Genomic DNA, 24429 nt, shown 5'->3' on the forward strand with positions numbered 1-24429 from the left:
GGGGGATTTGTCGTCTCTGCCATGGCCATTGCCACACCCGCGCTGCGGCTGACTCGCCTCCGGTGCTCAGCCAGTGGGTAGTGGCAGGCAGCAGCATGTCAGTGCATCCAGTGGGTGCTGGTGCCCACATAGACCCCACTGTGGCTTGCCCCCCTAAGCAGCAACTGGGGCTGCCTTACAGTAGTTGCTCCACTGTTCATGGCATGTATATTTCTTGTGTTCTAATGTGGCACTTTCCTCACTATCTATGTGTCCACCAATGTTTTATTTTTTTACATTTATTTTGGTGTTTGTGTGTATGCTATAAATAATGTGAATATTATGTTCCTATTTATTTTAATGTCTCGCTACCCTAATGCTATGTGTGATGTATTACTCCACCAACAACTGACATTTATGCATTTACAGTATGTGCTATTTAACCCTAAAATCCACACATGCACACAACATTCATTCCTTACCCTTCACTTTAAATTACATATATACAGTAACTTACATTACACATGTACCTATGTCCACGTTCCCTCAGAAACCCTTAACATATTACTATAAAAACCACAGACAACTTCTAACTATTTATAAACTTTTAATTTATATATATATATATATATATATATATATATAAATATATATATATATATATATATATATATATATATATAAATATTAAACCTTCCAATGTATCTGACGTGTGTATGGCTTGCAGGTACTCAATTGGGTTGTTATAGGAAATTGCCTGCAGCATTGCTTAGTATTGCGTTCAGGTGTCAGTATTTTAGGAGTGGTACACGTTAATTAGCCGACCCATTGCGGCCCTACTCAGCCGGATGGTCTAAGAGTGCTATGGAGCAGCTTTTGCCAGACCGAATGTTTAGAGGCAAATGTGTTCCGACCGCTCTCCAAGCCAAGCGAATGCACCTCCATGCAGTTTGGGTACACGCACCTGTGTACACCCAGGGATACGCCCAGTTTCGCCCTGTTTTCTAGCCTCTCCTATAAAAACACCCACAATATGCCTACTTTGTCCGTCTGTGATTGGACTTGTCTTTTTGATCGGTGAGTCCCGTCCACTAGTGGTGTGCTGTTGTAGCAGACCGATTCAACCAGAATAACCCACAGAGACAGGTATATAATCTATGAGGCACAGGCACAGACTAGCAGTGCCACTGGACTGGACTACAGAACTATAGTAGTTAAAACTACTACAGAACTATGAGGCACAGGCACAGACTGTCAGGGCCACTGGACTGGACTACAGAACAAGGACAGGTATATTATATAATTATAAAATAATCTATTTATGAGGCACAGGCACAGGCACAGATTGTCAGTGCCACTGGTCTACAGAACACAGAACTATGAGGCACAGGAAGGAAGGAGCTGAAGTAGTTAAAACTACTACAGCTAATAATAAGCAGCTATCTATGAGGCACAAGAAGTGGGCACACAGGCAGTGGGTGGGAGAGTGAGGACACGGGCGGGCAGACGGCCAGACGTGCTCCATCTTCAATCTCCAAAGCTGGAGTGAAGATGGCACCCGTCCTTATATAGGGTTCAGATCTCGCGAGATCCCACACCGGAAAAGCCCTCCGAGCCTGGACGGGAAAACCCAAACAGGCTCGGAAGCACGTTCGGATTGGGGGTGTTTGGGGGTGCTCGGATTCCCCCAATCCAAACGCACTCATCTCTAGAAAAAACACAGAAAGTTTGAGTGGGATACGGTCATTGGGTCTACAGCAAGTTGGTCGACAAGCATTGGGTCGACACCATTAGGTCAACATGGGGATAGGTCGACGTGGTTCTAGGTCAACATGGGTCAAGGTTGACATGGCTCTAGGTCAACATGGGTTTAGGTTGACTCTAGAAATGGAAGCTACCGCACTAGGTCTTATTGATTTCCGTGATTTGGGATTAGAGAGAAATATATGAACCCCTCATTTATGTTATTTCATTTCAGATTACTTGTCCTCACTGAGGGGGTGCAGCCTCAGACAATGATCAGTATACACAGCAGAAAAGAGAAACAAAAAAAGTCTGTTTTTGGCGCACTGGGTGAATAAATATATAGAATATATATTTTCTGGAATTAGGAGTAGAATGCTCTATATATTGTGTAAATAGGGAAAAGAAAAAGAGATTATCTACTGTATTCTCTATACACTAAATACGACTACAATAAAAATAACTTTATTAGGTATATTCTAAAATTGCTTTTTCAACTTCAGCGAAATATATTAAAAATACAGAAAGGTGCAAGAAAATAAAGTGTGATTTAAAATGAAGCTGTGTGTTATTGCCTCGATATGTGTGTAATTTATCTCATGTACCATTAAATAGTTCCTTATTCCGACAAAGTATGTCCCATCGGCACACCTGGACCGATGTTATCCGTGGGATTATTTCCAACTTGTCTAATAGCAATTAGTGGGTTAATATGGTATAGTAGTATAGGATGGATCATCATTTATTTATTAAAGGTGTACAGTGTATTTACACAATGAGATATCAAATGCTTGACTATCAACCCAGCTCAGAGACAGTGTTACTCTTTATTAGAGTTATACAATGTGTTCAAATTGTTTCACAGTCGATAAATTTCCTTCAAGCATCACTCTGGTCCCCTTGTAATTATTTGGCCATTAAGAGTGACTGATATTACAGTATGTGGTATCAGACTGAGTATTATTCTGAACACAGTTTTATATACCACCTTCAATGTATAGTATGATAAATTATGATTCCACACTGTGTTTATAACCTACATCCATGAGTGACTAGTATTTACCTGTGCAGTTCATTCCCCTATATAGATCTACTCCTGTATGGACTCACTTATATTGTGAGTTTAATTGGTATCACAATCGCTTATTTGTATCCAAATGGTCAGATGTTAGTTACATGTTGTGTTGTAAATTTATATTGGTATCCTGTTATTTAATTTAATTGTATAGTGGTAGGGAATGATTATGCTGTATATAGGGCATGTGTTCCTGTATCTAGGTTATGTTGCAGTGTGAGTGGAACAGTGGCTATATACAACCCACGCTGTGTATATTTACACAATATATAGAGCATTCTACTCCTAATTCCAGAAAATATATATTCTATATATTTTCTCACCCAGTGCGCCACAAACAGACTTTTTTTGTTTCTCTTTTTTCTGTTTAGGTTGACTCAAGCATTAGGTTGACAGTTTCTCAGTCGACAGTCAAAAGGTCGACATGGGGTTTTTCACTTTTTTTTTTTTTAGCTGACATTTGCCGACAGGCGGTATTTCATGCTCTACCATCCACTAGGGCATGGTGGGAGAATAAAATAGTGTGCCGAGCGCAGCAAGGCACAGTGCCTGAAGCACTGGAAACTGTACCCATGTCAACTGTGTCGACATTTGAGTAAAAAAAACACAGTGAAAAACCCCATGTTGACCTTTTGACCATGGACCTAGACACCGTCGACCTAATGCTTGTGTCGGCCTAATGACCTGTCGACCTAAACCCATGTCGACCTTGTCCCATGTTGACCTTTACCTGTGTTGACCTAATGCTTGTCGACCAACTTGCTGTAGACCAAACGATGCCAACCCGTTTTAGTAATGCATTTTGTTGCAGTGTTAACCTACTGTATGTTTATACATTTATCCATTGCACAAAAGTACAGTAAATATTACTGTACTCCAATACTACATTACAATGCAATTACAACAGCAAAATACAGTATTATCTCTAAGAAAGTAATTTTTTTGTTATACATCATGAATTAGTAGGAAATCCATGAACTTGCAGTGAATGGATTTTTGTTTGTCATTCAGATTCTTGTACTGAAATGATTTTAATAGAGTGGGATGAAAAGCTAATGTATCCTCTCTTAGTCCCCTGGGAACAAAAGCTTATAATGATGTGAAGTGCTTCCATTTTGTAACTTATTCACTTGTCACAAATATGCCACTAGCACTTTATTGTTCCGTTTATTTCAGAAGCACCGCTTCCTTCCAGGCTACTAGTATTTTAATAGAAAATTGAAGAGGACCTAGCGTTATTTAATACCTTTTGTAATACTGTACTATTATTATTATTTTTATAAATTCTGCAATTATTTTTTAACATGCTATGCAAACAAGGTCAACAGTAATAAAGCAAAACAAAAACGAATCTGCTTGTTAGAGCTTACAACACAAGAACACATGCATACACTATGTGAAACAATACTGGATACAGTATGACTTACAGTTATTGATTACACTACAGTATTTTTGGAAAGTTTCACTTGCTCAATGCAAAATTCTTATTTCATGGTTCACAGAGGTATCCACCTTAAAAGGGCTAGAAATGTTACAGAGCCTGTCCGCAGTGTATTTTTAATGCTCGGAAATGAAAACCAGTTGACATTTGAACATATCAGGTGCAGTGCACTGCCTAGAAAGATCTTAACCTTACACATATTAAAGATACATTCTCTGAGAAATTGTATCAAAGAATAAGGATAAAAGAAGAATAAGATAAAAGATATGTAGATTGATTTGCAAAAAAAAAAATCCTTTACCCATTTAAAAGCAAGATTTATTTAATTTCTGCTGCTCAAAAACACACCTATTCTGTGAACTCCATCTATTCAGTTATATTAGCAAATAAATTAGCAAAGATCATATTATAGAGCAGAAGTAGCAAACCCTGGTACTCCTGAGCTACCAACAGTTCATGTTTTCCAGGCCACCTGTGGATACGTGGGGGTAATTCGGACATGAATACTGTTGTGTGAATTCACAATCCTATCGATTCTCGGATGACTGCACATGCATACAGGACATAGCGCGCATGAACAGGGACAAACAGTGACAAAAAACTGTGATGAATGTCTAGACATTATCGGGGAGGTGTGTGATGTCAGCATAGGCCTTGATCAGCCTGTCTCTGTTGAGGCATTGTGGAAGGGACAGAATTACGCACTCTTGCACAGACTAGAATATTCATTCAATGGTGAATAAGTTGCAAATTGAGTTGCAAATCATCGATCCATTCACAAGTCATTCGTACACTTGCATGGGATGGGAGTTCATTCTGTCTGGGAAGAGGTTAACTGATAACAGTCCTATACAAATTTGCATAGCAGTGATTAGGTTTGAATTAGGCCATTTATTAGAGTATTTGTGCTCTTGATGAAGAGAGGATCGTTAACATGACTATTAATACAGTATGTGAACAAGTTCAAAAACATATCATCTACTTTAACATCTGTTATTGCTTGGTATGTACTGTATACTGTCTACAATAGTTAAACCAATATAATTTCTCTCGTTGTTCACAAACATCAATCAAAATATCTCCTGACTTCAGCAAAGATTAATTCCACAGTATGAAAGGTACTCGTCAGATTCTGTATTTGTTGTGGTCACAGAATTGGGACTATTGGGCAAGGTTAGTGAGAACTTGTGTGGGTGAAACTAGGTGCATGGGTGATGATTTTACTAATTGGTCAGAACTCATAGGGGCAGTGAGGCAGAATAGATTAACATAGGTATATGCACTGGTGAACTGCCTGACTGTATCTAAACACTGAAAAAACCAAGACCGCTTTAAGGTGTGTGGTGTTTTAGGAACTGTGCTAGGTACATGACAAAGGATAGGCTACACTCTAGTACAGTGTTTTTCAACCACTGTGCCATGGCACACTGGTGTGCCTTGAGCTGTTCTCAAGTGATCTAGAGATGCTCAAACCAGTTTACAGCCACCACCAGTTCAACTGTTATTTACTTGTCTCTTTTTTTCCATGTAAAGGGCCAATGTATTTTATTTGTGTTACCTGTGGGGACCAGTGTGATTGTTTTTATATGGAGGCCAATAGGTTGAAAATCAGTGCTCTAGTACATATGTACCCTACAGGTATGGCCTGTAATGGAAGCTGGGTGTGCTGTGCTGAAGTCAGCCAGTTGGAATTTTAGCTGAAATGAGAGCACACAGGCTACATTTGAGACCTGCACTGGATTAGTAGATGATAGTATATGCAGAAATATAATAGTGAAGACTGCACAGAGGGAATCTGTAAATCTGTGGGATTATTGGGGGTGCAGAGAGTCTCAACATGCACATGCACTGTTGAGCACCTCTCGAGGAAATCTTGTTCAGCATTGGACTTCCCCAATTTGAAGTTTATTTGCTCTTCCTACAGCTCTGCCCTTTCTTTTGATAAGAAATACTATTTCCAATCACTCATCTCTTATCAGACCTCCAAGTCCCTGCTTCCTCTCTGATACTTTCAACACTCTCCCTCCTCTTCCAACCTCCCTCACTACCACTGCCTAATTCTATTCCAATATTAAGGCAAAACAATCTCCTCCCACTACCCTTTGGCCTCCCCTCAGCAGCTTGGCCATCCCTGTCATTCTATCTCTCCAGCTTTCCCACCCCATGCTCTTTCTACCTTACCCCAAACAAGGAATTTTGCTTTCTTTTCTTATACTCTTCCCCTTCCACCTGTCCTCTGGACCCCATCCCCTCCCACCTCCTCCTCTCTCTCCCTCACTGCCTGCTCATATCCTGCTCACCTCTTCAACCTCACTATCTACCTAAATCTTTACCACACCATTCATACACAATCTTGTCTCACCTATTCTTAAAAAAAACCAACCATAACTCTTCCTGTCACACCATTTATCTTCTCCAAACATAATACCCATTAAACATTATGCCAATGGAGTGGCCTTTCACTTATCTGGATATCTTTGTTTCTCTGCTTTTGTCTCTTGTCTCTTCCCATTTACTCCCTCTTACTTAGATTTTCCACTTTCATTCTTTTGTTTCTGTTTCATTTCAGCAGCCTGGAGCAGATTCTCCATAACCCAGCCTATGGGAGTCTCCTATTGACAGAGTCTCCCAAAAAAAGTCAATCAATTACATGTAATATGGGAGCCTCTTATTAAGAATGAGGCTTTTATTTATTTTATTTTTATTATTTTATCTGGTGGTGGCCGGGTCACTTATGCATAGAATCACTGGTGCCTCCTTTCCCCACATGCTTGATGTGCACAGTTTGGCTGTGACCTATTGGTTAACCCGTACACAAGCTTTCTCCTCTCTGATATGAAACGACTGCCTATGTATGACCATATCACTCACAGGCTACCCTCAGTTAATTCTGACCTATAGGGCTCTTGTAGCCCTGAAGGATTCAGATGCTAGTAACAAGTGTCATGTGTAGTGACAATGACAGTCAGATCGTGACTGCATCTACAGCTGGACCACCTGGGCTCTCACTGCAGAGGAGTCAACCCAAGACACAAGGGGGTTTATTCTAGTTCATTCTTTCTGACAAAATCCTTCTTAGATGGACAAAACTATGTGCACTGCAGGGGGGGCAGATGTAACATGTGCAGAGAGAATTAGATTTGGGTGAGTTATTTTGTTTCTGTGCAGGGAAAATACTGACTGCATGATTTTACACTGCAATATAGATCTCACTTTGAAGAAAAACCCCACCCAAATCTAATTATCTCTGCACAAGTTACATCTGCCCCACCCGCAGTGCACATGGTTTTGTCCATCTAAGAAGGATTTTGTCAGAAAGAATGAACTAGAATAACCCCCAAGGTGACAATGCAGCCCAGGGGGAACATGGCATTCTCTGCCCTCTGGCTCAACCACCCACCATTGCCAACTGCATCTCCCTACATTCTCCCTCCCTGGTTGGGCAATGACTGTCACCTCTACTCTACATGGGCCACTGCATCCCATGATGGAATCCAAGATTTTGCCTGTGATGCCCCTTCACTGGAATGAACTCCATTGCTCTATTAAACACTAGCTGATCTTGCAAAGCTTAAAAAAGGCATTGAAAACCCACTTGCTCATCAAAGTGTGCTTTTTCACATAACCAATTCTTGAGGGCACTTTCCTTACTCCCTGCCCAATGCCTTGGCCATCCCTGCCTTGTTTACTTTCTGCCATCTGGCCACTTGCTTACACCTCGTGTCACCTGTGTGTCGCGGCCTCCTGTAGATTGCAAGTTTGCAGCAGGGCTCTCTTACCCCCTGTTGCGGTGCTAATTGTTGGCAGGATAGATTATTAGAGGCTAAGTATACTCTGCAAAGATACTTGATCATACAGTATATATGCCCCTTTCAAAAAAGGGTACTATGCTGAGATGTCTATAATGAGATGTATATAACAGATCTATGCTATCTTTTATAAATTATATTTTGCATTACTAAAACCAAGTAACTCTATTAACTAACAATATTACATTAGCTGAGTTTAGGGGACTTTCATTGTGATTAGCCTGAGAGTGACCACCTGCGCTGGGAGACCAACAGGGGCAAAACCTGGTGCTGGATAACAACAGCAGATACCAATAATCTTCCTTCAAATTGCTCATAAAAACTCTAGACTTATCATTCTGCACCCTCACCTACCCCAGTCACTGTCTGTGAGGTACAGTACACAGGGAGGCAATAGGAGCAGTTTAGAGTAGGAGCAAGCAATTCTATATATAATCTGTCCTTGCTTTAGCTCTGCCAATTCTGTGTGGGATGATTTACACTTTATGACCTGCAAAGGATTTAAAATTTAAATTTTGCGATATCCCAACTGTGACCAAAATCTAAACTTGAAAATACTTTCACCATATTTTTAACTGTATATACTTTACTTTAAGATCATTGATGACAATGGTTGACTGTATCTAACAAGTGGTTGTAGTTGTATATTTCATTTTAACGTATATCATTAAAAATATATATTTTAAATAATTTTTCAAAAGCAGTGCCCCAACAAAGAGAGTTATCTTTTTCTTCCATATTTCTGATATGATACTATTTATAACTCTAGGGAGCACCACCAACACATAAAATTAGGACATTTATGCCTATTGAATTGTTATTATGTGGGTTCTAGATATATACCATAATTATCTTCTACAGTCTGTGCGAGTCTCCTTCTCTCTTCTCTAAAAACGAGGTGCTATTTGTTACCTGTGCACTGTTTTAGTAGTTTAGCTGCTATCACCTTGAAAAAGCATCAGTTCCAGGCACACAGCCACCTCTTCTTTTTACGCTGCCACTCCTGAAATAATCCACAGTCACCTGAAGTGCTTTTTACCACAGACGGGACAACTCCAGCCCTTGCACAGCCCCCATCTCCACCAAGACACGGCACCACAGAGCCCGAAGCGTGGCGAGCGCACGCGTATTACTTTACATGTAATCGCGGGGCTCGCTGCGCGCGCCACGCTTCGGGCTCGGTGGCTCGCTGCGCTCGCCACACTATATGAAATCAGCACCACGCAGACGTGGATAGTGGGGGTATGAAAAGGTCGTAGGACACATACCGGCGCCGCTCGCCACGCTTTGGGTTGGCCTTGATAGTGGGGGTGCCGTTGGGGGTGCTTTTAACATACTGTAGTAAGCACCCAACACGTTTAATTAACTTATAGGGGCCACTTTTAACATGGGAAAACCCTTTAGGGTGCTTATACAATTTTAAATCGCATACCATTGTATATGCGATAGAATGGCATACAATGCCATACAATTTGATGGTATACAATTTAAATTTGTATAACATCGGCTGCCATCGCGCAACATTGCATCGCATTGCATACCATCGCATGCCTTATGGTCTGCGATGCGATGGGCGCCGTGCTAGTACACAAGTACCAAATATTTATCTCTCCGGACACAGCTTTTCCAAATCCCCCTTATTACTATTTTTTAAAACTTATTGTGTTTTATGTATTACTAAATGTACACCACTTTATTTTAACAACACTGTTCATGTCATCAATCTAGCGCTACCTACACTTTGTTTATTTTTGTATCTACAGATGGAGCCGGGCTCCCTCTTGCTGGCGAATTGCCAGAACGTCACCGCTGGCGATCCGTCAGCAGCCCGGCGTCCATCTCAGTTTCCGGGCGGCGGGGCGATGGGAACCCTGTCCGACTCCGCTTCAGGGAGACAGACAGGGTTAGGGGGGGGGTGCGGGGAGGTGGTGGGTACCCCGGGTGACCGCGGACAAGCCGACGGGGACCCGGGGGGAAGCCGTCGGAAGGGGACGCACGCGCATCTCATGCGCGTGCGTCCCCTTTTGCATATACAGATGGCGGGTGGGGGGGGATGGCGGCTGGCATCGCCATCCCCTGCAAAGAAGAGACCCGATCCATCTGTATATAGGGATTGACACTCCCTCCTCAGGTTGCTGCTGGGTAAGGCAACACATACCGGTGCCCCATCAGGTACACCAGTATCTATTTCCCTAAGAATCTCATTGGATGCTACAGTATGAGCAACATCACCTCTTTTCATTTTTAGAAGTTTTAGCAAATTTACACCTTTGGGGGTAGTCAATCCCAGTCAAATTTGTGGTTTTGTCGAGATCCTCTTCTTTTCAGACAAAAAAAAAATAGTCATATTGCTTTCACCTATTCATTATTCAGTTTTTCTGGATGTCGAATCCAGCTCAAAAGTTTTTGGTTTTCATTTCTCTCGACTGTTGAAATGTGTGTTTCTTAACTTTTTTTTACCATTTTGTCGGGTTGGATTTTAGAAAAATGGCATGGATCTATTCAATGTGAAGTTGTGGAATTGGTTTTGACAGTTTTTAGTCAAGATTACGACAATTTAAGATAGACAGTTTTTGTACGTCAATATTTTGCTTGATTTGTATTCTCCAATTTCTCCTGGTCCCAGTCCTGGTCCTGGTTCTGGTCCTGGTTTTGGTCCTGGTCCCAATTCTGGTCCCAGCTCTGGTTCTGGTCCCCTCAGAGCTTCTATTACAGCTCTGCAGTTAGACAAAATGGCACCACACCGTACAGAGCATGGATTTATATAGAAACTGTAGATGCAGGAAGGAGAGTTAGGGATGCCTATTTTTCGCCACATTGGTCCAAACTCGACAGGAGGCATTACAACAGTTTCAAACTGTGAATAGTCGGAAGACAACTGTAGAGTTAAGACTTGACAGGCGAGCAAAATGAAACAGTTTGGTAGCTTACGACTAGGATTGAATTCCCCTTGTTGCATTAGTGGTAGGTATTATTATATGCCTCACTAGTGTAACCAGAAAACCTGTTTGTAAAAGCTTAAATCCTATTAACTTATATTTTTAGATTTTGCCTCTAAACTGAATTTTTTTCTTTTTGGATTTACTGACAATTATTTCAGTTGACATGACTGAAAAACTCAACTACAGGTATGTTTGAATCCCTTCATAAATAATTATGCACATGCTTTATATTTTTTTTATATGCTTTGTTAAAAATTGTAGGAGTTAGCAATAGCTGTAGCCCATATTTTCTATACATAAAAACATGTCATGCTGTGTGTTTGTTCAGCTAAACAATGAAAGGGTACTTACTGTAGTACATGGTTCTACCTTTCTGAAAAGTCATTTTGAAGATAGAAAGCCTAGAAACTGCCAGCTCTATGTTGTTGAGATAAAGAGAACAATCAGTCAGTAATCAACTGTCCCTAAAGACTCAGGGTTGTAAAGCTTCATTAACAATGTGTTAATTGAATGTCAACCAGGTTAGCATTGACTTGTTAAGCTGGAGCAGACTAAAATGAAAATATTCTCAAAATGTCAGATAACAGGGCACAGCTCAATGGCCCTTATTCTAAATCGGACGGTACGGCCCGCGTGCGGCCGTACCGCCGATGTTTTTGTTCTGCACATGCGCAGAGGTCATTCTGCGCATGTGCAGCCCCCTTCGCCGCAGACGGATTTCGTCCGCCGCAAAGGGGGCGTATAGGGGCGTGAGGGGCTTCAGCCCCTCATTACCCTATGTGTACGCCCCGCGTTTCATGGGCGTTCCCATGCAAACGCGGGGCGTGTGCATGGTAATGAGGGCATGACGCCCTCATTACCATGACATGGGGGCGGAAAGCTGACGTCGCCGGATGTCAGCTTTCAGCCCCCTTTCAAGCTCCCACACGGACGATTGTCCGTGTGGTCTGAGCTTGCGGGAGCTGCCGCGGCGTGCGGGCCTGCCTTCGATGGTCGTCGACCATCGAAGGCAGGGGGCAGCTCCCACCATGGTGGAGGCGTAGCCTCCACCATTTTTGTGCGGATCGCCAGCCGTCCGTGTACGGACGGCCGTGGCGATCCGTCGGGTGGGCGGCCCTTGGTTTGTGCGGTCGGAGCCCCGTGTGCGGCTCTGACCGCACCAACCAGAATAAGGGCCATAATGTGGAACTGTTCTATTAAAAAGGATGAAAGACGAGCTCTACTGAGAAACTGAGTGCATTTCAAAGTGAAACAATTAATACAAAGATGAAAATAACTTTTTCAGCATTTATAAAATTTTATATTGGTTCCTGCATTTAAGATTTAAAGTATGTACAGCTATGATTAGGAGTCAGTATAATATCCCATGCTAAATCTAATATTGGTACAAGTCTCCCATATCCAAAATGCTTGGGACCAGATTTTTTCGGGGGATTTCAGATGTTTCCTTATTTTAGAGTATTTGAATACCATAATGAGATATGTAGGTGATAGGTCTCAAATTAAAACATGAAATGTTTTTATCTACAGTATACGTATAATAAAATTATAATTGTTGTGTCTGGACATAGAAATATTTTTGGACTATGTGCGAACTACAGTATAAAGACATCATTTTCTTTGGGGGAGGGGGGGGGAGGGGGTTTGTTTGTCTGTTTGTTCCACCATAATGCAAAAATTACTGGATAAATATGGATTGTGTTTACTAAAGGATAGCTTATACTGGCCATATATCAGGCCAAATTTTCTCCAACCACCCAAATAAATCACTACCTCACACACCTAACTAACTTTTTCATCATACCAGCCAACCTGAGAACTTTTCCCCCAGACCAGCCAATCTCTACAACTTGAGATGTCACTGAAGTAGATGGACATGTTTTGCCTACTCTTGCATGTTTTGAATATTTAAAAAAAATCTGCATGTGTAAAACAGACACATAGACAATTGCCAATTGCCCACACTGACGTACATACAGCCGCTGACACATAGATTCTGACACATGGATTCTGACACACAGACACTGACATGTTGGCACACGGATAGACAAAAAAGACAGATGCTGAAGAGTTGACAACCAGACACACGGAACAGAAACTGACACAGTGGTAGATAGTGACAGATGCTTATAACGTTAAAATGTCTTTATATGATTTTCAAGTTCTTAGACAGTACTTGGTTAGATGTAATCCCAAATATCTTAGTGGGTGGCAGCTTTGTCTCTTAGTATACCAATGGAAGACTTGGTGTGAACATCTGGGTAAATACAGTATGGAGGTGATACAAGCGCCGAGTGGTATAAATGTTTTAGCACCAATTGTTCACACTCTTATTATGTTAAGCGTACCATAATGGCATGATATCTCAAATATAATGTATCCTCTAGGGCAGGCATGTCCAAACTGTGTCCCTCCAGCTGTTGTGAAACTAGACATCCCAGCATACCTTGCCCATAGTTTTAGCATACCCTAATAGCAAAACTGTGGCAAGGCATGTTGGGAATTGTATTTTCACAACAGCTGGAGGGCCATAGTTTGTACATGCCTGCTCTTGGGTCAGGTCTGTGACAGCTTACAGGTTCCTATATACATCTTGTCTGTCAGTCAGGTGTCATATACATGTACCCTCCCTCTCAGCCATCACTCTGAAACCAATTAGCAGCTGTGTTTGAAAAATGACAGTTAGGAGTTGATTGGCTGGTGCATTATCACCTTCCACTTTATCACTGTTATATTCCTTTTATAGCCATACCAGGCTTAACACATCTGCCCCATTGTTGGTAAGGTTGAAAACGATTAAGTCCATCAAGTTCAACCTATTAGATCTCTTGAGGTATAAATGACCCATATAAGGTTATTTCCTATCTATAATAATCCAGGATCCCTGATGATCTAAAATGGTTATCCTATTAACTGCTGAACACACTACAGTTCCTTATGAAATATGGTTAGAACCCTGTATACTTTTTTCTGCTATGAATTAGTCTAACCCTTTTTTAAACATAACCATCGAGTCTGCATCACAACCTTCTCGGCAGGGTATTCCATAACTTAACTGCTCTTACTATGAAGAAAGCCTTCCTTCGCGGGGTGCGAAACTTCAACTCCATTATATATGACCACATGGCCTTTTTTTCTAACTTAAACATATCTAGCTTGGCTAACATTATCTCAAAACTCTCTGGGCAGTATTCAATGACCCTAATCGCGATGTGCAGCGAATCCTGTTTACGATTCTCCCCACATTCGCTGTGTTCCGAAGGGCTGGAGCCTTCGCTGCCAGCCCTCGCTGACACAGTATTCAATGAGGCAGGGACTCGCTGCTGCTGACGGCGAATGTGAACCGGTGACGATGGCAGGCCGAGAGATGCCCCCCCGGGAGAGCCAGCAGGGGACCGGGTATGCACTGCTCCCGATCATGCATATGTAATGATCGGGAGCAGTGAATATATGAATATCTAATGAGCAACTCTCGGCTCCCGGGCCCCTGCTGGCTGCTATGTGTAAAAAATATATATATTTTTTAAAATTAAATATATATTCATGTGCTGTTCATGTAAAAATAGCATGCCCCTTTAAAGAATACAATTCCTGATTTTTTTACACCAAATTTAAAAAAACAACAACATTATTTTAAAAGTTCACATTCCACTTCGCCATGAAAATATGGCAATTGCTACACAGTGACACACGGCTAAAATCACTTAGAAAGCAATTCGCCATCTTCTCATTCAATACACTCACGGCAAATCACATTGAAAAACCCTTTGAAAAACCACAGCGAGTTGCAGAGAGTATCAGACGGTGAATTGTCCCTTATTCACTGTTCACCGTCGGCGAAAAGTGCACGTTGAATAGGGTGATTCACTTTCTGACACCTTCCAAAGTGAAAATAGCACAAATTCGCCATGAAACATGGCGAATTGGCCTCATTGAATACTGCCCTCTGACTCTAAACCCTTCATTAATTTAGTTGCTCTTCTCTGAACCTTTTCAAGTTCCAAGATGTCTTTCTTATGAAGTGGTGCCCAGAACTGTACAGCATATTTCAGATGAGGATGTGCCAACAATTTATACAGTTGCAAGATTACAATATCTTTCCATGCTTCTATGCCCCTTTTTATGCAAGCTAATACCTTTTTGGCCTTTGCTATTGCTCCTTGACATTAAGCACTGCCATCAAGTAATTTGTCCATGAGCACCCCTGAATCATTCCCCATTAATGATTCTCCTTGAATTTCTCCATTTAAACAACAGGTTGCTTGCCTGTTTCTGGTCTCAAAATGCATAACCTTACATTTACTGTATCAATATTAAATCTAATTTTCCATTTTGCTGCCCAACCCTCCAGTTATTTAATGTTGCTCTGTACAGAGGCCTCACCCTGGTCTGATTTAATTACCTTGCACAGTTTAGTATCATCTTCAAAAAGATTTTGGATCAGATGCACTAAGCTTTATAAAGTGATAAAATGGAGAGTGATAAACAACCAGCCAATCAGCTTCTACCTGTCATTTTTCAAACCCAGCTTGTAACATAGCAGGTATGAGCTGATTGGCTCGCTGTTTATCACTATCGATTTTATCACTTTTTTAAGCTTAGAGCATCTGGCCTCTTAAGTTATGATTGCAATTACCTATGTTGAAACACTTTTTCTTATCAATTAAATAGTTCAACACAGATCACATCAATCATATATTAAGAGTGAAGTCCAGAAAGAGAGCATCTGGAATGGGTCATGTTGGGAGGTATGCACAATCTGCTATGAACACCCCCCCCCCCCCTCACACACACACACACACACACACACACGCACACCTTCCACCAGGGACCCCTTGTCATAAATGCCCCGGGCACCCCCAAGGCTTGATCTGGTCCAGGTCATGTTACTTGCAACCTGTTTCTGTAGGTTAAGTAGCAATGGATTTGGGATCGACAAGATATTTGTTGGACTAAAGTGAACAGATCAACAATTGTCCTTTTCAATTGAAGCACCTGTAGTTTTCTGTAAGCATCTGCTTCACTATGATGATCAACAAGTTGCATGGACAAATGCTCATGGCTGCAGGTATGAACTAGATCTCTGGAGCAGCTGCTTCCCCCAGGAGCTTGTTAATGCATTAGTAGCCCCAAGCATCTTTTTCTATTCATCCCTGAAGGAAACACTTTAAGACATTTTCTGATCAATGTGTATAATATAAAATAAACATCGCAATATTAGATGCCAATACTGTCTTTGTTAAATGAATTCCACTGAGCAGTAACAGACATCCATGCGAGTGAAGCCGCAGGCAAACTCTAGTATTTCTTATACACCTTATATACACAGCCTGAAGGTAATATTTTACAATATTTTGAATAATTTTCTACTTGATAAAAAGTTTATGTACATTGAATCATCACAAAACAAAGGTGTCGCTATGTCAATTGTGCTCAAAACATTTGGGATGTTTATATATTTTAATATTGGATAATATTTTAAGTTCAGATATGGTAGACTCAACCCATATTCGGGGCAGTACGGACGGTGTCATGGTTAGCACTACTGCCTCACAGCACAGAGGTCATGGGTTCCATTCCCACCATGCTCTTACTATGCAGAGTTTGTTTATTCTCCCGTACTTGCGTGGGTTTCCTCCGGGTGCTCCGGTTTCATCCCACAATCCAAAAATATACTGGTAGGCTAATTGGCTCCCAACAAAAAATGAACCCTAAAATGTCTGTGTGCGTGTACATGTGGTAGGGAATATAGATTGTAAGCTCCACTGGGGCAGGGACTGATGTGAATGTTCCATTATTCTCTATAAAGCGCTGCAGAATATGTATGCGCTATATAGGAAATTGTTAATAAATAAATAACCTGTGTATCATTTACAAAGTAATTAAAAGCATCTGTAGCCCAATTATTGTTAAATGTTAAGGTAATTTTACTTTCAGAAATGCAAAATGAAACCTTCAAAAGTGCATACAGTATACTGTAGTCTTTTGATGTCATTCTAGAATTTGTGAGTTAATAGTATATTTGTAATTGTACACTCTCAAGTTAGCTAAGCTGCACTAAATTGGGTAACTGAAGATTCATGATATTGCATTCATAGTTCTGCTTTTAGTGAAAAAAATTGAAGTTGACAGATTTTTAAATGACATCTAAGTATGTGTCTATATTTAAAAAATGTACAGGTCTTTGCTTTTTGCAATAAGTCTTATTACAAGGAAATTAACAGCTGCATCTTACTTGAATATATGAGCCAAAGGATGTTGCCTTGTAACTTCAATAATTCAGATGGAAGATACACTTTAAATTAGAGATGAGAGGATTTGGTTTCTAGAGAACCAAATCCCCTGAACTTACCTGATCCAAGGCAGTCACCATTTTCTGGATCCAAAATGAGGTCGAGCCTCATCACCCCGCCGTCAGATTCTTCCAAGACCCAGACCCTAGATAAGTCCCACCATTTTAATTCTGGCTGTGAATTAAAACAGCACAGAATTATGAATTATGCTGTCCTGTGCTGCCATATAAGTCCAGCAGTGCTTCCCTATGCTGCCATATAAGTCCAGTGGTGGTGTCCCTCTATCTTACCAGTCCAGTGGTGCTGCTGCCTGTCTGCTGTGCTGTGTTAAAAAAATAGTTAGCTGATGAAGAAAGACTGGGATACAATCCAAACACATGTAGAATAAGGGGAGACCAAAAACTGAAAATGTGGTCTGTAATGCTAGGGCAAGACTAAAGGCATAAACACAGGCCAAGGCCTTAGCCTTTTTCTTCCCACTTTGGGTCATTGGCAGCATATTTTGTCCTCACTGTCCTCTTGCTCCTGACTCTTCTTAGTAATCAAATATGGAGGTGGTATATTTATAGCTAGCTATGATTCAGAGAACTTGCAAAACTTTCCAGGGGGACCACCTGTCATTGAAATGATGGGTTTATTAAACTGGGCATTTCCTGTTTAAACAACATAAGGGTAGGTCGGAGGGTCCAAGAACAATTCCATTGTGCTACTCTTTTCTTTGCTTTATGTGCTCTTTGGAGCTTTGTTAGCTTGTTTTGTGGGGCCCAAACAAACCAGCCATGCTATGATGCTGTGACCTACTCTTGCACCTGCCCATATTATACTCCCTGTATCATACTACAGCAGCTCAGCCTACTATGAGTACTCCAGGATGTTTTTGAGCATCAATTTTTCTCCTCCACAGCTCCTTCGTCTCATCTTTGCAAGCTCCTACTACAATGTAGTGAGATCATCTCACACCTGCCGTATCATACTCCTGGATGTCTTTGTCACCTAGGCAATGAGCATCCATTTTTCCTCCTCAGCTTCTTCTCCTCATCTTCACAAAGACGCAGTGACATTATCTCTTGCCTAGCGCCTGTGATCTCCACCACCAAAATAATTTCTTCAAAAGCACAGTTTCATCTTGCACCTCTTTTCATTGCATGATGTGCTCTTTGGAGCATTTGCAGCTTGTATTGTGGGGGTCCAAACAAACCAATAATTTCAACCGGAGTCGTGGGGGTGCATTTAACATTGTTAGCCCCCATTAGGGTGCTTATACAATTAAACATCGTATAGGGGGCTTATACAATTTTAAATCGCATCGCAGTGCATCGAGTGTATGCCATGCGATGCGATTAAAAGTTGTGCGACCAAATATCGTGGGCGCCGTGCTAGTACACAAGTACCAAACTTGGTTTCAAAAAGTCTTGAACTGTAATGGGCATTCCTGGGCAGTGACCTGTAGATTGCTTAGTGCACAGCAGAATCTTATGAGATATATATGAAAGTTTTGTGGGTGTGTTTTAGAAAGAAAGAAGTTGCCTACAGATTTACTGAGATATTCACATATACAGTATGACTGCACCTGCAGGTTTGGATGGTGCAAAAAATCCTGCTTCAAAAGATGAACCGATCAACATTTTAGTGTAGCAGTACTGATGGTGTAATGGTTATCATTACTGCCTCACAGCACTAAGGGTTGATTTCCACCATGGCTCTAACTTTGAGGAGTTTGTATATTCTCCTCGTACTTGCGTGGGTTTCCTCCGGGTACTCCGGTTTCCTCCCACATTCCAAAAATATACTGGTAGGTTATTTGGCTCCTAACAAATTTAACCCTAGAATGTCTGTGTGTGTGCGTGTACATGTGGTAGGGAATATAGATTGTAAGCTCCACTGGGTCAGGGACTGATGTGAATGTTCAAATGGTCTCTGTAAAGCGCTGCAGAATATGTGTGCGCTATATAAGAAACTGTTAATAAATAAAGACATGGTATCCCAAATCCCCAAGGAGAGTCTAAGGGTGTTGGTGGTTGCGATGCCTGACCTTCCCGTCACTGTACGGGAAGAGGCGGCTCCTTTAACCATTTGCATGCCCTCTGCATATGATGGAAGGATCACCCACAGTCCAGTTTTGAGATTGAAGGTGTCACTGTTGAAGTACACCAGGAGGAGAATATTGATGTAGCTGGTGCTGAGGAGGAAGTTGGTGAGGAGGATGCTGCTGATGGTGATGTGGTTTGCTTAAATTAGGTACCGGGCGAGTCGGTTGTTGTCCGTAGGATGCAAAAGGACGTCACCATGCCTGGGAAGAAGACCAAAAAAATGTAAATTATTTTTATCCCAATCCGGACAATTGTCTCGCCATATGTAGCTTATCTAAAGCTACAATAAGCAGTGGTAAGGCCATTTTCCACTTAGGTACATCCTCACTTATGCGTCACCTGAATTTCATTCATAAGTCACTGTGATGATTTGTATAATCATCCATTCGTAGCCTTGCGTGCAGGTACAAAATCATTCGATGGACACCGACCATCGAATGATTTTTCAAGCGATTGCATATCTAAGGCACCTCTTTGGTGTCTTACATCTGTGAGCGCCTTACGTCAGCTGCCCGCCCCGTCATCAGAGAATCACCAAGAGAACGCCCAGCATTTTCATGGGAGCGCCCGTGAAATGCTAGGGGTTCCCATGGGCAGATACCCCACGCCCCCGCCCTCACTGTTGTGTGTGAGTGTCTGGCGAATAATCTATTTGCTGTGGCTGCTCACACACATCAGCTGCACATGCGCATAACTGTCTATGTGCAGTCGCAAAATATCACTCTCCTACGTGAACACACAGGGAGGGGGGCAAATTAACCTGAAAAGGCCCAATGTATGTAGGGTATAGTAAGCTTCCCTCTTTTTATGTCCTGTTTCTTTATTATAAGAGATACATACAGTATATGACACAATAGCAAGGAAAACAGCATGAAAAAGTAGTTTTAAACCATTCAACTGATATTATACATGACATAAAGTTCAAAATGCCTTATACCTAGGTAAATTAGTTGATTGCACCATTTAAAAAGTAGTTACATAAAAACTTGTTACATAACAACTACTGTACATCATGGATTAGCTAATAAAAAGAATGTGTGTTCACTTAACTCCAACAGTGAATTCAACTTTACTGTGTAAGCAACTACTTGGTAGCAATAGCTAAATAATAAAGTTAGTCTTTTTACATTGCATTTACACTAGATGCAAAATGAACATAATTCCCAGCAGAAAATCAGCAATTAGCTTGTATCTATCAATTGCAAGTAGGACAATAAAAGTAAAAACCTAGGTTATAGCTACCAAAATGTAACTGGTATCTGGACTGACTCATAATAGACAGTCATATGGTCGACCACTAATGGTCAACAGTCAAAAAGTCAACAGGGTTAAAAGTCGACATGGAAAAGGTCGACAGAGTTTAAAGGTCGACTGGCAATAGGTTGACATGGTCAAAAGGTCTACATGGAAAAGTTCGACATGAAAAAGGTCAACATGCATTTTTTTACCAAATTTTCAGCCGACATGTGGCGATAGAAAGTATTTCATTCCCTACCGTCCACTAGGGCGCGGAGGGAGAATAAAATAGTGTGCAGAACCCAAAGCATGGCGAGCTCAGCGGTACACTTAGACGGTGTCCATGTCGACCTATGTCGACATAGACACCCTAAAAAAACATTAAAAACTCATGTCGACCTTGCAACCATGCCGGTCTTTTGCCTGTTGACCTTTTAACCATGTCGACCTTTTGACCATGTCAACCTTTTCCATGTCAACCATAAAACCATGTCAACCTTTTACCTGTCGACCTTTAGACCCTGTCGACCTTGTGACTGTCGGCCATTAGTGGTCGACCATATGACTGTCTATGATGAGACAGTCTATGATGCATACCATAGCCAATGTAACTACTAGTAGATTTTGATTAACTACAGTATAATCTATTTTACTCCCTCTTCCTGTTTTCATTTGTTTCTTGTAATTTTGCTTTTAAAGTAAACTTTTGCTTGGTAAGTGGTCCATCCTGATATAATTAGATATGCTATGAGGTTGAATTTCCCTGTAAACTTATAATGACAAATCATAATGCATGGCTAAATGTCCATAGCGTATATGCTACTATTTTTTCTTGACAAAATCAAACCGGTGAGGTTTCCAGGACACTAACTGTGTTAATCACAGACAACTTTTGACTCAATTGAGCAATGCTAGATGTTCCAAAATAATTACAGCGCACTATAAGTATACTTGTTAGCTTAATGATGCAAAATTCATTACTAGAAATAAATGTCATGAAAGTATATTTAACTATTTACTGACTTGCATAGGATTTTCAGTGGACTGGTGGCTCCATAATTGTGAATTCTTTTTTATTTATTTTTGTATGTTCCCAGCCTGGAGTCTAGAGGGGAGTGTGATAAAACTAGCAAATGTCTTGGAAAAAGTGGGCAAATAAATAGTCCCTAGCTTAATGTTAACCATAAATAATATAAGTAACACTAGATATGACATGGACTTCATCCATGATACTCTTCAACAGCAGCGGCTTCAGTGCTGACCGTGGAGTGCAGGAAGGACATATATATATATATATATGGTACTCTTTACCTAGCACGGCGCCCATCGCGGTCATCGCGGGCATTGAATGCACTAAAAAATCGGGTGCGACGCGACCGACGCGATGCCTGCGATTTCCAATAGGGACCAATGTTAAATTTCTCAATTGACCCGATTTTTCTGTTCAATGCCTCAATTGACACAATTTTTCATAGGAATCAATGTTAAATGGGCCACAGAGGCCAAATAGCCACCCTGAAGTGTGAAATGGCCCCCACAATTGTTAACGCCACCCCACGATCAACGTGAACCCGAAGCGTGGCGAGCACAGCGAGCCCGCGAGGGGCGGCGGTACGCGTCCTACGACCTTTTCATACCCCCACTATCCACGTTGGCGTGGAGTTTAGAATAGAATAGTGTGGCGAGCGCAGCGAGCCACCGAGCCCAAAGCGTGGCGAGCGGACGAGGATACCTGTGAAGCCCGCGAAGGGACGCGTTTACCTGTGAAGGTATCCGCGTCCCCTCGCGGGGCTCGCTGCGCTCGCCACGCTTCGGGCTCGGTGGTTCGCTGCGCTCGCCACACTATTCTATTCTCAACTCCACGCCGACGTGGATAGTGGGGGTATGAAAAGGTCGTAGGACGCGTACCGCCGCCGCTCGCCACGCTCCGGGTTGACGTTGATCGTGGGGTGGCGTTAACAATTGTGGGGGCCATTTCACACTTCAGGGTGCCTATTTGGCCTCTGTGGGCCATTTAACATTGTTTCCTATGGAAAAATCGTGTCAATTGAGGCATTGAACAGTAAAATCGGGTCAATTGAGAAATTTAACATTGTTCCCTATGGGAAATCGCGGGCATCGCGTCGGTCGCGTCGCACCCGATTTTTAGTGCATTCAATGGCCGCGATGCCCGCGATTTTTTTACCTGCGATGCCCATCGTGGGCGCCGTGCTAGGTAAAGAGTACCATATATATATATACCGTGTTTCCCCGATAATTAGACCTACCCCGATAATAAGCCCTACCCCAGATTTTGGACGCTGGTCCAAAATAAGCCCTCCCCCGAAATTAAGCCCTATCAAATTTCCCATGTATTTTTTTTTTTGTAACTGTAGCCCCCGCTCAGCCCCGCTGCCCTCCGCTCACCTCCTCTCACGCCCGCTCACCTCGCCTGCAACACCGCGGCTCCCGTTCCCAGGGATCCATTGCGGTAGGCGCGGCGTGACGTCACGCCGCGCACATCACCGCCGCTCAGCACACACAGCGTCGGCTGGTCCAACAATCCGTTACACAAACAGGTGGGGGCATGTACGGCACAATATGGATGACTGGGATGGGAATTGTGGACTGGGGCATTTTTTTAAAGGCGCAGTGGGGCATTTTTTTAAAGGCGAAGTGGGGCATTTTTTTAAAGGTCTATTAAAATAAGCCCTCCCCCGAAAATAAGACCTATGGTCTTTTTTGATTGAAAAAAATAAATAAGACAGTGTCTTATTATCGGGGAAACACGGTATATATATATATATATATATATATATATATATATATATATATATATATAAGCGATGTGCTCTGCACTCAGTGCCTATGGGCAGCAGCTTGTCAGGTGCTAGCGATCCAGGAAGCAGGAGAAATATAAGTCAATGTAAGCCAGCACTCAGACGGGTATCAGCAAGTCAAACGCAAAAAGAAAAAAAGGGTAATGACAGCATTACCCGTGGGTTTTGTCTTCTTTTTGCGTTTGACTTGCTGATACCCGTCTGAGTGCTGGCTTACATTGACTTATATATATATATATATATATATATATATATACACACACACACAAACACAGGTGGCCCAGCACTCGCTACAACAAAGTAACTCACCTTAACATTCAAATAATCAATTAATTATTTAATTGATTATTTGAAAGTTAAGGTGAGTTAGTTTGTTGTAGTGAGTGCTGGGCCCCCTGTGTTTGTATTTACTAGAGTGTGTGGTCACAGGCCACTGCACCCCATTCTTAGGAATGGCAAGTGTGTTGGTACTTCTGTATCTATCTATCTATCTATCTATATGTTGTAGGGGAGCTGCTGCAGCACAGTTCAGAATTCAATTAGGGGAACCACACCAACTGCCACTCCAAACTGACTCAGTGGCAGTTGTTGGCAGTTGTTGTATTGCAGCCTCACCTCTGGAGCTGACACTGCATGTTATCATGTATGTAATATATGTGCTGTATCATTCCCCTGGGGATCGCCAGTGCTGAGTGCTGTGGCATCCAGGAATCGTCATAAATCATTACACAAGTGTTATTGGCTAGTCTGGGGCAAGACTTAACAGTGTCAGGGGCAAACGCAGGATTTTCAGAAGGGGGTTTCCAGAGGGGCACTTAGGTGACCCAGTATATGCCGGTTCAGTGAAAGTATTATAGATAGACCAAATGTATATAAATAATAATAATAATAATAATAATAAAATATATATATATATAGACACACACACACACATATATATATATATATATATATATATATATATAACAGCAGTGTAGACCCCTGGGCATAGCAATGTATTGG

Source organism: Crinia signifera, chromosome 3 (genome assembly GCF_055691185.1).
Source record: "Crinia signifera chromosome 3, ASM5569118v1, whole genome shotgun sequence".
Taxonomy (NCBI): domain Eukaryota; kingdom Metazoa; phylum Chordata; class Amphibia; order Anura; family Myobatrachidae; genus Crinia; species Crinia signifera.